The sequence below is a fragment of the Nyctereutes procyonoides genome, unplaced genomic scaffold (assembly GCF_905146905.1).
Source record: "Nyctereutes procyonoides isolate TBG_1078 unplaced genomic scaffold, NYPRO_anot_genome, whole genome shotgun sequence".
NCBI lineage: Eukaryota > Metazoa > Chordata > Mammalia > Carnivora > Canidae > Nyctereutes > Nyctereutes procyonoides.
The window spans coordinates 47,596,174-47,610,320 of record NW_026575135.1 but is presented as its reverse complement, the minus strand read 5'-3'; the positions used below and the strand labels follow the sequence as shown (position 1 = coordinate 47,610,320).

General features: G+C 44.0%; 1 protein-coding gene across 3 annotated transcripts in view; it reads right to left on the bottom strand.

The window, feature by feature from the left end:
* The window catches only part of SIL1 (SIL1 nucleotide exchange factor), a 217,782-nt gene that overhangs the window by 202,309 nt on the left and 1,326 nt on the right, over positions 1–14,147 (bottom strand). The window contains exon 1 of one of the 3 annotated variants that reach the window (XM_055301916.1): positions 12,494–12,665. The exons of the other annotated variants lie outside the window; for them this stretch is intronic. The gene's annotated coding sequence lies outside the window, so the exon portion shown is untranslated. Of the gene's footprint in view, positions 1–12,493; positions 12,666–14,147 lie in introns of those variants that run through there. 3 annotated transcript variants of the gene reach the window in all.

Genomic DNA, 14,147 nt, shown 5'->3' with positions numbered 1-14,147 from the left:
CAAATAGGTCCCCAAACACTGACACGTTCCCCTGCTCCTGGGAAAGTGACAGAATTTAGAGGAACGACCAACCAGCAAGAAGTTTATTGATAAGAACCCCAAAAGGGCTAGTGGAGTCATACTCAGGCCTCTGCATTACACAGAGATAAGCAGGACCAAATCACAAGACCACACACCAAAGAAAGAGGAGGGCAGGCCAATGCAATTCTCTGCTGAGAGTTCTCAAATAAATGGTTCTCAGAGCAATTCTCCCTGCTTTCTCCCACACACTTCTTGCCAACTTCCAGGAAAATTGGCAACAGAAAGAGAAAGATGGAGCAGAGGACTATCTTCAGGCCTCTATTTTGAAACTGAGAAATCCATCAACCTGGCTGCTGGCCCTTCTATATACCAAGCCCACTAGGGGCCAGAATGCAGTGAGTCCAAAGTGGAGAAGCAAGTACAACTTCCTGTCGACCAAACCCCCTAAACCTGCTTGCCACACTATTTATGACAAACAAGGTAGAGAAAGATGTGAGATTCTGGGACTGCAGAATATCAAGATGCCTGAATTACAGATTACCTTTCCTTATTAAAGGAAAGGTAACCCATAGTGAGGCTACATAAAAAATACACGTGATAAAACAAACCCCACTGGGAAAACCAAGGCTGGCCTGCTTTGTTCTCTACCCCATAATACACAGAGCGTTTTTTTTTTTTTTTAAGGCGGAGAGGGGGTGGAAGGTTTTTGAATTTAAATTACCAGTGAACACTATAATCTATGTGCAAGGAGAAAAGGAACATTCAAGAGTGCCAAGAACAGGCTCTTGGGACATGTGTGACCGAGGCAGTAGTAGCCTGCGGGGCTCTCTCCTTCAGCCTCAGCACGCTGCTCTCATTGTCTGCGAGCAGGCAAGCCAGCAGGCAAGGCCCAGGCAGCACAAAGGGGCACTGTCCCCTACGTCTAGGGAGAAGATTACGCTCTCAGAAGCAAATTAGTATGAATCAACAAAGAATGAACAGGACTAGTTACCCAAAGAAGTAACCCATCTGAGGACGGGTTTAGAGTGGTATTACTGAGGGCAGGGACTCTATCTGTCTCGCTCACCACTCAATTCCTGTGGCCAAACAGTAGCCGACACATAGCCAGTTCTTAACAAAGAACCATTGCTTGAATGATAACCACAAAGACTCCTTAGGTCAGAACCAACTGATGAAAGGTAGAATCAAGTTGTTCCCAGTGAAACCTGTGGTAAAAGAAGGGCTGTGGTCTATGAAAAAGACACAAAAAGGTATGCAGAGAATTAAATCTGTCTCTCCCAAATACACTTCTGGTGCTCTAAGAAAGTAAGAGGTGTTACTTTGGTCACACTTACAGATATAGCCCTAAAAGTACAGTGCTGTGAGGAGAGAGAGACAGCGCATAAATGGTACAAAACATATACTGAAAGCACACTGTGTGCATATCTGAAATCCCTGAGGAGTTTTACAGATGAAGCAAGAGGGAGAGGTCAAATAACTCTTCTGAGGTCTCATGGCTAATACATGGTTAAACCTGGATCTAAATAAATAAATAAATAAATAAACAAACAAACAAACCTGGATCTATCTGATGCTACAGCCAAGAGCTTTCCACCCTACTTCACCTTGACTTCCTCCAGGGGTGAGCTGGCTTCCGGCTAACCTTATCCATATAGGAGACAAGGCTCCCGCCTGTCCACACAAATCAGCCTGCTAGGAATGTTTCTCAGAGTTAGTTAACTGAAAATGTAGCTGAATTCACTCATGAATTTCATGTGCTTGAGAAAGCCCACAGGAACTTAAACCTGGGTGAACTGGCTGAGGTTCCAGGCCACAAAGCTGCCAGCCAGTGACTAAGCCATCACCTGGGGCAACTCTTTTGGCACAGTGCAGGTCAGGGCTGGGGGAGGAAAAGACAGCCCAAGCATGATCTCTACATGCCCCCAATCTCTCTTCAGAGATTGCAAGAGCCTCTCTCACTCTGAGCTGTCAGTAATACAGAGAATTCTCTTTGAAGGTAACCTAATTTTAAGTAGAAAAAGAAAAGGTAAGAAAAAAAGAAAAGGATCTCTGCTTCGTCTTTAGAAGCAACTAAGCCCTCCCTCCATGTTTTCCACAGCCTCTCTAGAGCTTTCAGAGACCTTCTACTACTATGATGTCAGGGGCATGAAGAGTAGAAAGGACAAGATGATTTTCAGGGTTGTATTCTGAAGAGACCAGTAGTGAGGATCAGCTAGTCTTTTTCCCTTCCTCCCTTCCTCTCTTCCTCTCTCTCTCTCTCTTTCTCTAGATTTCATCCATTTATTTGAGAGAGCAAACACAAGCTAGCGTGCACAGAGGGAGAGGGAGAAGCAGACTCCCGGCTGAACAGGAAGCCTGATGGGGGGGGGGGGGGCTCAATGCCAGGGCCCTGAGATCATGACCTGAGCCGAAGGCAGATGCTCAACTGAGCCACCCAGGCGCCCCTCAGCCAGTGTTTCTAATGGGAATGAATACCCTGGGTGAACTCCGGGGAAGCTTAGTAGTACTAAAACATACTGTCCCTCAGGGCTGTCTGTTTATTTCACCTCCTATGTGAGGGCTTTCAATAGTTAATATAGGATTTTCTTCCCCAGAAGCTTAGGAAAGCTGATGATTCACCCAGGTGCACAACAGCTGCTGGGGAGACCTGAGGGAAGGGGCCACCCGGCAAAAACAGGCTATGTACGGTGAGAAGGGTCTCCCAGGAGTGCCCTACATGCCAAGCCGTATGTTGTCAAGATATTAATCCAAACCCATCTTGCGCACTTTACGATGTTTACTCTCTTTGTGATGTGGAACATTAAATTATATCCAAGAACAACACAAGTCCTTCTAGTTCTATTCCACACTTATTTCTTTGCTAAAGAGATTTATAACTTGGAAACAAAGCCCTCTGCCTAACAGCAGCAATAATACTCAGCAAAAAGAGGGAAACAAAACTGTTAATTCAAGCTTCCCTAAAAGGTACTGCCCCAGTGAAGCCTTAGTTCAACCTAAGTAGAAAATGGAGAAACCTTCTACTGATCACTTTTTTCCAAAGATGCCTACATCACTGAGAGTCCTAAAGAGGTAAAGCCCAAAACTAAAAAAACAGAGAACATTACAGCTTCACACCTGCCCCAACTGAAACAACTCTGAAAACCTGTAAGAGAATTCCAAAAAGGGAAGACTAACACACCGACATAAATATTAAGAGCGAGGGGCAGGAATATGAAGTAAGGCTACCTGGATTAGTCACAGCCCTACCCTAACTGTATGACCCTCAGTAATTCAGACTCTCCAAACCTCAATTTTTCATGTCTATGGAATGGGGATGTTTTAAGGATCTATTATTTGAAAGCCCTTTTATAAACAATAAAATGTGAAGTGTACTTTAGGCCTGACGGTTATTCCAAAGATCTCTGGCTGAGAAAACCTAAGACACTTCTGAGGAACAGAAAAACAAGGCTGTCACTTCCAAGGGACAATCTACAGTAACTAGTTCTAGGTGTTTAAAGGAATAAAGTGAGGACAGAGTGGAATTTGAAGAAGAGACCACACTTGGGTCTGCCCAGAGATATTTTTAAAAATATTAATAATACACGTGCACAGCTCAAATTTGAAAAAGCATACAAAGATATTCAGTGAGAGGTCAGTCTCTCTTTTCCCTCGCTGCCCAGACACCCAGGGTTCCTCACCAAAGACAACCACTCTTCAGTTTCTCATGTACTCTTCCAGAGATAATCCAATTAGCTTGTTTCTGCCTCAGATGGAGATACCATTGGTGGCAATATTTTTAGACCTAAAAGATAATACCAAACAAAGCAGTTCTGCCAGAGGTCCCTAAGGACTATGAAAAGAACAGGGCAGGATAAGATACTGCCCTGCAAAAGCCTCCATGGAGGTATAGATTTCCTCTGGCTATTAATACTGCTTTGCCCTTTGGCCAACCACATTTAAGCAATAATTTTGTACACTGTACCTCTTCCTTTCACTTGTGCCAGTTCATTCAGAACTCCTTCTCAGAGAAGCCATTAACAGGAATGATCCCTAGGACCTCAGTCTGTACCAGGATGACCACCGGGCCCTCAGAAGTAGATAGGAGCAAGAACAACCATCAAACCTGCCTCAGCAGAGGCTGGGCAAAAGGGTAAAAAAAAAAAAAAAAAAAAAAAAGAAATTTACATAAATCCCTAGGTTGCCATCTTTCTAGGCTCAGGATACAAGGGAGGATAAAGCAAAACAGGTGGTTTCTGTAGGACTTGGCTCAAGAGACCAAGTCTCTATCCACAGAAAATTACAGGACACTCTCAATCAAACCTAGGCTTTCAATAAAACTCCCTTGAAAGCTTTTAGGTTGGGCAGCCCAGGTGGCTCAGCAGTTTAGCGCCGCCTTCAGCCCAGGGCCTGGTCCTGGAGACCCGGGATCGAGTCCCACATCAGGCTCCCTGCAAGGCGCCTGCTTCTCCCTCTGCCTGTGTCTCTGCCTCTCTCTCTCTCTCTCTCTCTCTCTGTGTGTGTGTGTGTGTGTGTGTGTGTCTCATGAATAAATAAATAAATAAAATAAAATCTTAGAAAGAAAGAAAGAAAGAAAGAAGAAGAAAGAAAGAAAGAAAGCTAGCTAGCTTTTAGGTTATGTCCACCTCTCCCTTTCTTCTTCCACAAGGAACTTAAATATGTGAAATTTCAGCCTGTATCAAAAGGTCACAAATGGCACAAGTGGTAGCCTTGATGCCAAATCTGAACCACAGATATACTTTGAGTTCCTGGAGATTTCATATAAAAATCTAGATTTGTGGCTTCTCTTGTAATATAAGATGAAGAGAACAAAAGAGACGCACTTGCCATGACTATACACTCAGTAGCAGCTGTTCTACATGCAGCTCTACATACAGGTCCACCATTCCCTGTTGCTCACACTGTTTCCTATCTGGCTCTGAAAACATCTTTGAAGACCCCTGGCCAGTAAGTGACAGAGAAGGCTGAGATAGGCATATCAGCTGACAAAGAGCAGGACTCCTACATTCAAAAGCACTTATTAAACACCCTCTATGTACCAGGAACTGTGCTGGGGACGGAGTACACAAAAAGGAATGAGGAATGCACTTTCTGCCCTCTAGGAATTTCTAATCCAGGTGGTAAGCAAAGACTTACTCTATAGAATCAGACTACTTCAGACACAAAGGGCTCTGGGAGTTGAGCATGCCAGACTCACTGCGAGGAGCATTTAAGGAAAGCTTCAGGAAAGAATTGGAAACTGAACAGCACTGTTATTTCTCAGGCTTTCATGTATTCCTTCATTCAACAAGTATTTATGGTGTCCATGTTACACTCGGCATTATGCTGAAGACACAAAATCAAGCAGAGTCCATGTCCTTGAGATGTTCATATAGTAACAGACAAAATAACTAACCAGGATAAAGTATGCTAAATTCTATAATCAAAGTGTTGCTATGGGGATATAGATGAGGAGGTATTCACCAAGGTTCACTGAAGAAGGCAGTTGTGCAGCTTAAGCAGGAAAAGAAGGAGAGGGGACTCTGGGCAGAACTGGCCGAGTCACAAACATGAGGCCAAGTTTAGACGGCCACATGGACCAGTTTATCAAGAGCCAAGCATACATGTGGGTAATGGTAGAGGACAGAATTAAAGCAGTGGGACAGGGATACATCGTGATAGGCACAGAACATGGGAACGTTCGGACAAGAGGGTGCCACTGAAGGCTTGGAAGTCTGAGGGCTCTCCAGTCAGCACTGTGTTTAGGAAGACCCCAAGAAGCAGTGGTACACAATGTCCTAGAGGAAACCGAAGTAAAGGATAGGAGGAGGCTCCCATAGTAACTCAGGCGCAGTTACAGGGAACAGGGGGAGCATTAAGACTAGGTAAGAAAGATACTGCAGAGGCTTGCCAAAAAATTTAAGACAATAGCACTTCTTTGAAAAAGACTATTTTTTTTTAAACCAACTCAGACTGGTCTTCCTTCCCAATAAGGTTTCAGCCTATTTGTTTCATTCATAGAAGTAAGGCACCGGCTATAATTACGATACTCAGGTTTTCTAGAAACTCAGCTTGAGATCAATAATAATGAGGGGTAGTAGCTTCAGGGGTTTTCCCCCCACTCCCACCCCCACTGCTACACTGAACCAGTTGTAAATGTCAAAGAGAAAGGAGTCAACTTGAACACAAAATTCGAGTCAGTGTATTTGACTGTGCCTCCCTGACCTTGTGCAAGGACCAGAAATGGGCATACAAATCAGAAGAAAGCGTGACAGAAGTCAAAGTTCCCATAACAAGCTAATTGCTTCACGTCTGTCTGAAGAGCAGAAGGCAAGAAACAAGGAGAACATACTGTCAGAGGGCCCCAGGCAAGCTCTGGACATCCAGCCCTGCTCCAGTAACATCCCCACATCGGTCAATGGGCCGGGAGAGCAGGTTAAAGACAGCCTTGGAAAAGCGAGGAGTAAGCCAAGTGAGGGAGAAGATGACAAAGGAGCACCAGAGTTCCTTGGTATTCATGACTTTTAGTTACTCAGCACAAGCCAGCTGTGACCACTGATATGAACAGTCAACCAACAAAGGAGACAGGCAATGATGCAATGGTGAAGGTTACACTTGCTTGGTCAGCATACCTTATCCTGGAACCAAGTCTCGGGTCAGGAACTAGAAATTACTATTGTTAACATGATTGGTAACACAGAGTACTTAAGACTGTGCCAGAGGAACCACTTTCCATATGTATTCTTTCAAGTATTTCTCAAGACAGTTCCAAGAGGAACTATTACTATTCCCATTCTATAGATCATGAAATTAAGGCTCAGAGAAAATGGGTAATTTGTCCATGACTTGACAGCTATTAAGTAAACAGCATAATACAAAACCAAGTAAGCTGACTCCAGAAATGTTTTAAACCACTGACACACCATTCACTCCCTCACTCTTCTTTTAGTGGTGTATTATGGGTTTGCTTGGGTCACCAGATAAGGTCCACTGGTGCACTGGCCCCATTCTTTACAGAACACCCTCAGAGCATCCTGGCTTGAGCATTGGTTCTTTGTTTTTAAAATAGGGGGAAGCTTCAATTCTATTTCCTCTGGGGTAAGATCAAGAGAAAACATACTTCAACAAGAATAGGAAAGAAATCAGCATGACAGCCAAAAACCTCACCAGCAAGGGTTTTAAGATAATGAACAAGGCAGTCATTGGAGGCAGGGCCTTCTTCCTCCCTGGAGATTTTTAACTGCAGTGGCATCTTGCATCTTTATAAGGCTTTAAATAATTTTAACAACTTCTATGGCCACCCTCTGTGAGCCCTCTGGCTTGAGTCTCAGCTCTGCCAGTAATATGCTGATGGCCTTAAAAAAGGTATATAGCCCATTTCACTTCTCTGGAGCTCAGTTTTGTCATCAGTAAAATAAGAACCCATCGAATACAAAACTCAAGCACTGGAAGGTGAAAGATCCACAAGGGTACCTCCTGACTCTTCACTCAACCAAGGAACCACCAACAGCCATTTCTTGGATCTGAACCAGACCCAGCACTGAGGTTTCCAATAAAATTGATATAAAGACCTCTAGGATGATGTCTTCTAGCCCATAAACACCACGATTTCAGACTTTAGCGGCCAGCCGGGCCCGAGGATAGAGACTCTGCTTCACGAATACAATCAAACCAACTCCCCATGACCAGCAATGGGGAGAGTCACAAAATCAAACTTAAATACCTTCCTTAGGATCTTGCCCCTTAAGCTTCCAAAATCTACTACCAACTGAATTCAAAATGTGACCAATCAATGTTGTCTGTATCGATTGTCCTACTTTATGTTACTTCCACTGAACTAGTTTTCTGGAGTTTGGTCAGATGGTTGCTGACCCCGTGGGAGCCTCACAGAAATGAAAGAGGCAAAAGCATGAAGCTATTTCCAGACATAAATAAACACACATTTAAAAGTCCACAGTATCAGCCTCCCTCACCTGACCCAGGAGATGCATCTGTGATTCTTCTTTCAGTTTCTATGACTCCTCCCTTCATTTTTTTTTAAGATTTATTTATTTATTTATTCATGAGAGACACACACACACAGAGAGGCAGAGATATAGGCAGAGGGAGAAGCAGGTTCCCCACAAGGAGACTGATGTGGAACTCAATCCCGGATCCTGGGACCATGCCCTGAGCCAAAGGCAGACACTCAACCGCTGAGCCACTCAAGTGTCCCTGTAACTCCTCCCTTCACAAGACAGAAAAGGCAGAGAACTCAGTAAGTCAAGTAGCTAGACATGGATCAGTTCACTGACTGCTGTGATTTTCCTCTGCCTAGAATGATAAATGGTAATTAAAAGGCCCACAGTCCCCTCAGTCAGGACACAGCCAGCAAACGGACCTCAGAAACATACCCCTTCCCATTTCTCTGCGGATAGGACATGGGACACGGGCTAAACATCAGACATTATCCAAAGGCTCCAACTTCTGGTCCAGGAACACCTGAGCCAATATAGCAGCTACAGCCATGAAAATAAGGCCAAGGAGGCATCAGAGACACAGATGGTAAATGGAACACCTCAAAAGTCCAAGATTTGGGGAGCACCTGGGTAGTTCAGTCAGTTAAGCATCCAACTCTTGATTTCGGCAAGGGTCATGATCTCGGGGTCATGAGACTGAGCCCGGAAGTCCAGCTCTGCACCGGGCATGGAGCCTGCTTAAGATTCCCCGTCTCCCTTTGCCCCTCCCCTCTTCTCTCTCAAAAAAAAATTTTTTTTTACAAAGTCCACAGTTTGGAAGAAAATAAAAGTAGTCAAGACTAAACTCAATTCTAGCCTCTTTGGAGAAGGCCAGGTAAAAATTATCCCTCCCACCTCTACCTCCACACATATTCCATTTCTTCTCGAGCTCTCTTAACAGCATTAGGTTTTGAGGCAGACAATATGGAATAACATCAGAAAGGGACAAAACAGGGACACCTGGGTGGCTCAGCCGTTGAGTGTCTGCCTTTGGACGCTCCCGGAGTTCTGGGATCAAGTCCCACATCAGGCTCCCTACAAGGAGCTTGCTTCTCCCTCTGCCTATGTCTCTGCCTCTCTCTCTGTGTGGTCTCTGATGAAAGAAAGGAAAGAAAGGAAAGAAGGAAAGAAGGAAAGAAAGGGAAAAAAGGAAGAAGAAAGAAAGAAAGAAAGAAAGAAAGAAAGAAAGAAAGAAAGAAAGAAAGAAAGAAAGAAAGAAAGAAGAAAGAAAGAAAGAAAGAAAGAAAGAAAGAAAGAAAGAAAGAAAGAAAGAAAGAAAGAAAAGAAAAGAAAGAAAAGAAAGAAAGAAAGAAAAGAAAGAGGACAAAACAACTTCTGCCCTGAATTATTAGGGTTATTAATAAGAAAAGAAATGGCATTCTTATTAATCCTCATGCTTACAAGCATGTAATGGCCAAGGAGTTTCCTGGGCCTGCTACAAACAGGCTCATAGGCTCAGCGATTAGAAACAGCTCAGCGGGGCAGCCCGCGGGGCGGGGGTAGGGGGGGTGTTCAGTGGTTTAGCGCTGCCTTCAGCCCAGGGTGTGATCCTAGAGGCTCAGGATTGAGTCCCACATCAGGCTCCCTACATGGAGCCAGCTTTTCCCTCTGCCTGTGTCTCTGCTTCTCTCTGTGTCTCTCTCATGAATAAATAAAATCTTTTTGAAAAAAGAAACAGCTCAGCTGGTTGGCAAATGGAACTAGGAGGGACATTCACAGCTTTGACCCTTGTAAAGGCCAACTAGCTCAAATCTTCCCACGACAATCCTTAGCTATTGCCAGCCATCTCAGGAGAAGTCAAACAGGAATGATTAACAAGAGAACTACCCTAAGGCATCCCATCCAGGGAAACTTTATTGAGCTCTTCAAGAGCAGGAACTCTTTCTCACTTAAGTGTCCTCAACATTTTCCATTGGGCCTGGCCCTAGGAAGGCCTTGAGAAAATAAATGGTCTCATATCCTGCTGATGATAGTAGGCTCCTGGTGAGAGGAAGAGGGGTAGCATAGCCCAAAAGAATCACTGTGGTTGGGATGCCTGGGTGGTTCAGTGGTTGAGTGCCTGCCTTCCACTCAGGTCATGATCCTGGGGTCCTGGGATCGAGTGCCACATCGGGCTCCCCACAGGGAGCCTGCTTCTCCCTCCATCTATGTCTCTGCCTCTCTCTCTGTGTGTCTCTCATGAATAAATAAAATCTTAAAAAAAAAAAAAAAGAATCACGGTGGAGTCAGAACTGGGTTCAAAGCCTGGCTACAACAAACTTTTTGACTTTGGTCAAGTCACTTAACCTCATTGAGCCTATTTTTTTCATTTGTAAAATGGGGATAATACCAACTATTTTACAAGGTTGATAGTAAGATTGAATGAGATAATGTTCTACCATTTTTGCCAGTCTGGCGTGGTGATAACTCAATCTTCTAGGTATAAAACATGCCTTGATGGCTGTATTAGAGAGACAATATAAGTAAGACCATGCATTCTCAATGAGGGCAGTATCACCCCCAAGCAGAAGAGGTTGGGGAGCAGGGGATTGATTCTTGGGGAAGAAAAATCTTACATATTTTAAGTTGATGGCCCTCCAAAGGGCCACAGTACATAAACAGATACATAGTATTAAAATTCCATGGGCAGTGGTATTAAAATTCCATGGGGGAAAAAAGTCCCAAAAGATAATAAAGAACAAAAGGTTGAGAATCACTTGATTAGACGTCTCAATAGCTGAACCACTACGTTTAAGAACCTCACCATGCTGGCACCCTAATCTCACACTTCCAATCTCTAGAACTGGGAGAAATATATGTTTGTTATTTAAACCACCCAGCCAATGATATTCTAATACAGCATGCCATAAATGACTTAAGACACATCTCAATGCCTAAAACACCAAAGCCAAGGGTCCTGTTAGGAGAATGAGACCTGGCCAGCCAACAAAATCACACCCTTATCTATGTGCTGCCTGGTGGAACCTGAAGGAACTACAAGTCTGTGTTGAACGTAATTCTGTTCCTGGATTCTGTCTCCAAGGTGGAAAACAGCACAAGGAAGGATGCTAGTTGTAAACCTTCCCAAGTCAGTAAAATTCTCAGAGATTCTTCACATGTGTCCTGAGCAGCTTCTATCTTTTACAAGGTTCTTATCCCAAAGGCAAACTCAATTACTGTCTACGCTAGGAATCAGGGGTTACCCAAAGCCCCACCTCAATAGCAAGGGGCTATTCTCTTCCTCCCTTACTCAGCATCAAAGCTCTTGATGAAAGAACATGAAGAAAGAGCAGAATATTGCCGCTTTAGACTACACATAATTAAAATAAGAAGCTCTATGCTGTGATAAACTAAGGCTTGCAGCTTAAGGCTGACTCAGAGAAGGATAAAGTATTCATCCTTGTTCAGAAAGAGAAAAGATTAGCCTCACAAGGACAGGTCTCCAAATTGACACCAAATCCAGGAGTTAGAGATGCCTGTGCTACAGAGCATGAGCTAAGCACCAGCTGCGGCCCCAGAGAAAAATCCCCAGGAATATATGACCAAGGGGCTAGCATTGTAAGCATGTTCAGATTAGCTCTCCTGAAAAGAAGCTTACTCCAAGAGACTGGCAGAGAGCCTCTGCAGCACAGCTTCACTCAGGAAAGGATAGAAAATGAATGGAAAAAAAGACAAGAAGTAGGATGAAGTCAGAGCATGAATCCACAAACATAATGAACAAAGAACTGAAAAGCATCTATTTGGGAAAAGGTACAACTTGATTTTAGAGACTCATTTTTCAAAAAATACTCTCATTAAAAAAAAAAATACTCTCATTAATAGCAAATCTTCATTCTTTAAGGGTAGAAACCGTTACTGCATTCCTATGTCATTAATGTGTTCCTCATTTAATCACTCCTCCAAGTAAGCATTACCATTTTTTTTTAAGAATTTTATTTTTTTTTAATTTTTATTTATTTATGATAGGCACACAGTGAGAGAGAGGCAGAGACACAGGCAGAGGGAGAAGCAGGCTCCATGCACCAGGAGCCTGACATGGGATTCGATCCCGGGTCTCCAGGATCACGCCCTGGGCCAAAGGCAGGCGCTAAACCGCTGCGCCACCCAGGGATCCCTTTTTTAAGAATTTTTTTTTTTTAATAATTTTTTTTATTTATTTATGATAGTCACACACAGAGAGAGAGAGAGGCAGAGACACAGGCAGAGGGAGAAGCAGGCTCCACGCACCAGGAGCCCAACGTGGGATTCGATCCCGGGTCTCCAGGATCGCGCCCTGGGCCAAAGGCAGGCGCCAAACCGCTGCGCCACCCAGGGATCCCTTTTTTAAGAATTTTAAAGTCATCTCTACAACCAACATCAGGCTTGAACTCACAATCCCAAGATCAAGAGCCACGTGTTCCACTGACTGAACCAGTCAGGCACTCCAGTATTCCCGTTTTTATGCAGTGGAAAACTAAGCCTAGGAAGTGACTTGTGCAAGGTCATACAGCTAATAAATGATAAATTCAAAACATGCTCACCATTACACCAAAATAATCTATTTTGTCCGCGTCAAAAGAACGTCTTACTCAGGGATGCCTGGGTGGCTCAGGGGTTGAGCGCCTGTCCTCAGCCGGGGTCATGATCCTGGAGTCCTGGGATCGAGTCCCACATCGGGCTCCCTGCATGGAGCCTGCTTCTCTCTCTGCCTCTCTGTCTCTCATGAATAAATAAATAAAATATTAAAAAAAAAAGAACGTCTTACTCATATGAAGACAAATCAGGTGACAAGATTGCTTTAACCATGTCATTTGGGGTTAAAAAAAAAAAAAGGCAAAAAAAAAAACAAAACCCAACAGCATGGTATTCGGTATCAATGAAACTGATCACTAACATGGTTCAAAATGTCTCTGAAGACCATTTCAGAGGTAGATTTTCAAAACTGCTTTGGACAATGACCCTATCACTGAAGCCACACTCCCACCACTCACACCTACACATACCACTCTAAAGGAGGACAGCACTCAAGGAAGAAGTTCTGGCTGGTTTAAATTTTTTTTTTTTTAAATTTTTATATATTTATGATAGTCACAGAGAGAGAGAGGCAGAGACACAGGCAGAGGGAGAAGCAGGCTCCATGCACCGGGAGCCTGACGTGGGATTCGATCCCAGGTCTCCAGGATCGCGCCCTGGGCCAAAGGCAGGCGCCAAACCGCTGCGCTACCCAGGGATCCCCTGGCTGGTTTATTTTAAAACCCATATTGTCAGTTTTTCAGTTTTATTTAATTAGCCTTTCATCAGGTCAATGAAACACACCAGGGCTCAAAGTTGGCCTCTGCAGAGAATAACTGGCCTCCAAAGACATCAGGGAAGGTCAAGAAAATAGGAATCCAAGAACAAGGCAACTTCTCATTCCTAGGTTACCACAGGTGTACTAACCAATTCCCCAGTCCCCCCATCTGTAAAATGGAGGCAGTCTTTTCTGTAGCCAATTTCATCAGAACATCTCATGTATGAATTAGCAGATTAAATTCATGAAACCTAAAGAAAAACTAAAGACAGTCTGGTGTGACGACACCTTCTTAAAAACCTAAGGGCCAAGGAAAAAATAAAAAAACCTAAGGGCCACATTTCAACTGAAACCACACACTGGAGGGATCCCTGGGTGGCACAGCGGTTTGGCGCCTGCCTCTGGCCCAGGGCGCGATCCTGGAGACCCAGGATCGAATCCCGTCGGGCTCCCTGCATGGGGTCTGCTTCTCCCTCTGCTTCTCCCTCTGCCTCTCTCTCTGCGTGTGTGTGTGTGTGTGTGATGTGACTATCATGAATAAATAAATAAAATCTTTAAAATAAAAAAAATAAAGAAACCACACACTGGGGACACCTGGGTGGCTCAGCAGTTTACCACCTGCCTTTGGCCCAGGGTGTGATCTTGGAGTTCTGGGTTCGAGTCCCACATCAGGCTCCATGCATGGAGCCTGCTTCTCCCCCCTCTCTCTCTCATGAATAAATAAAACATTAAAAAAAAAGAAAGAAAAGAAAAGACCACACACCAAGTTACAATCCATCATACAAACATCAATCCTAACATCCTCAAACCCTGACTCCTGTCAAAATCCTATCCAAAACCCAAATCTGGCTCTATTTTTATCAGAAAACAACCACAAAAAAAGCTTGGGTGGGGCGACAGCTAAA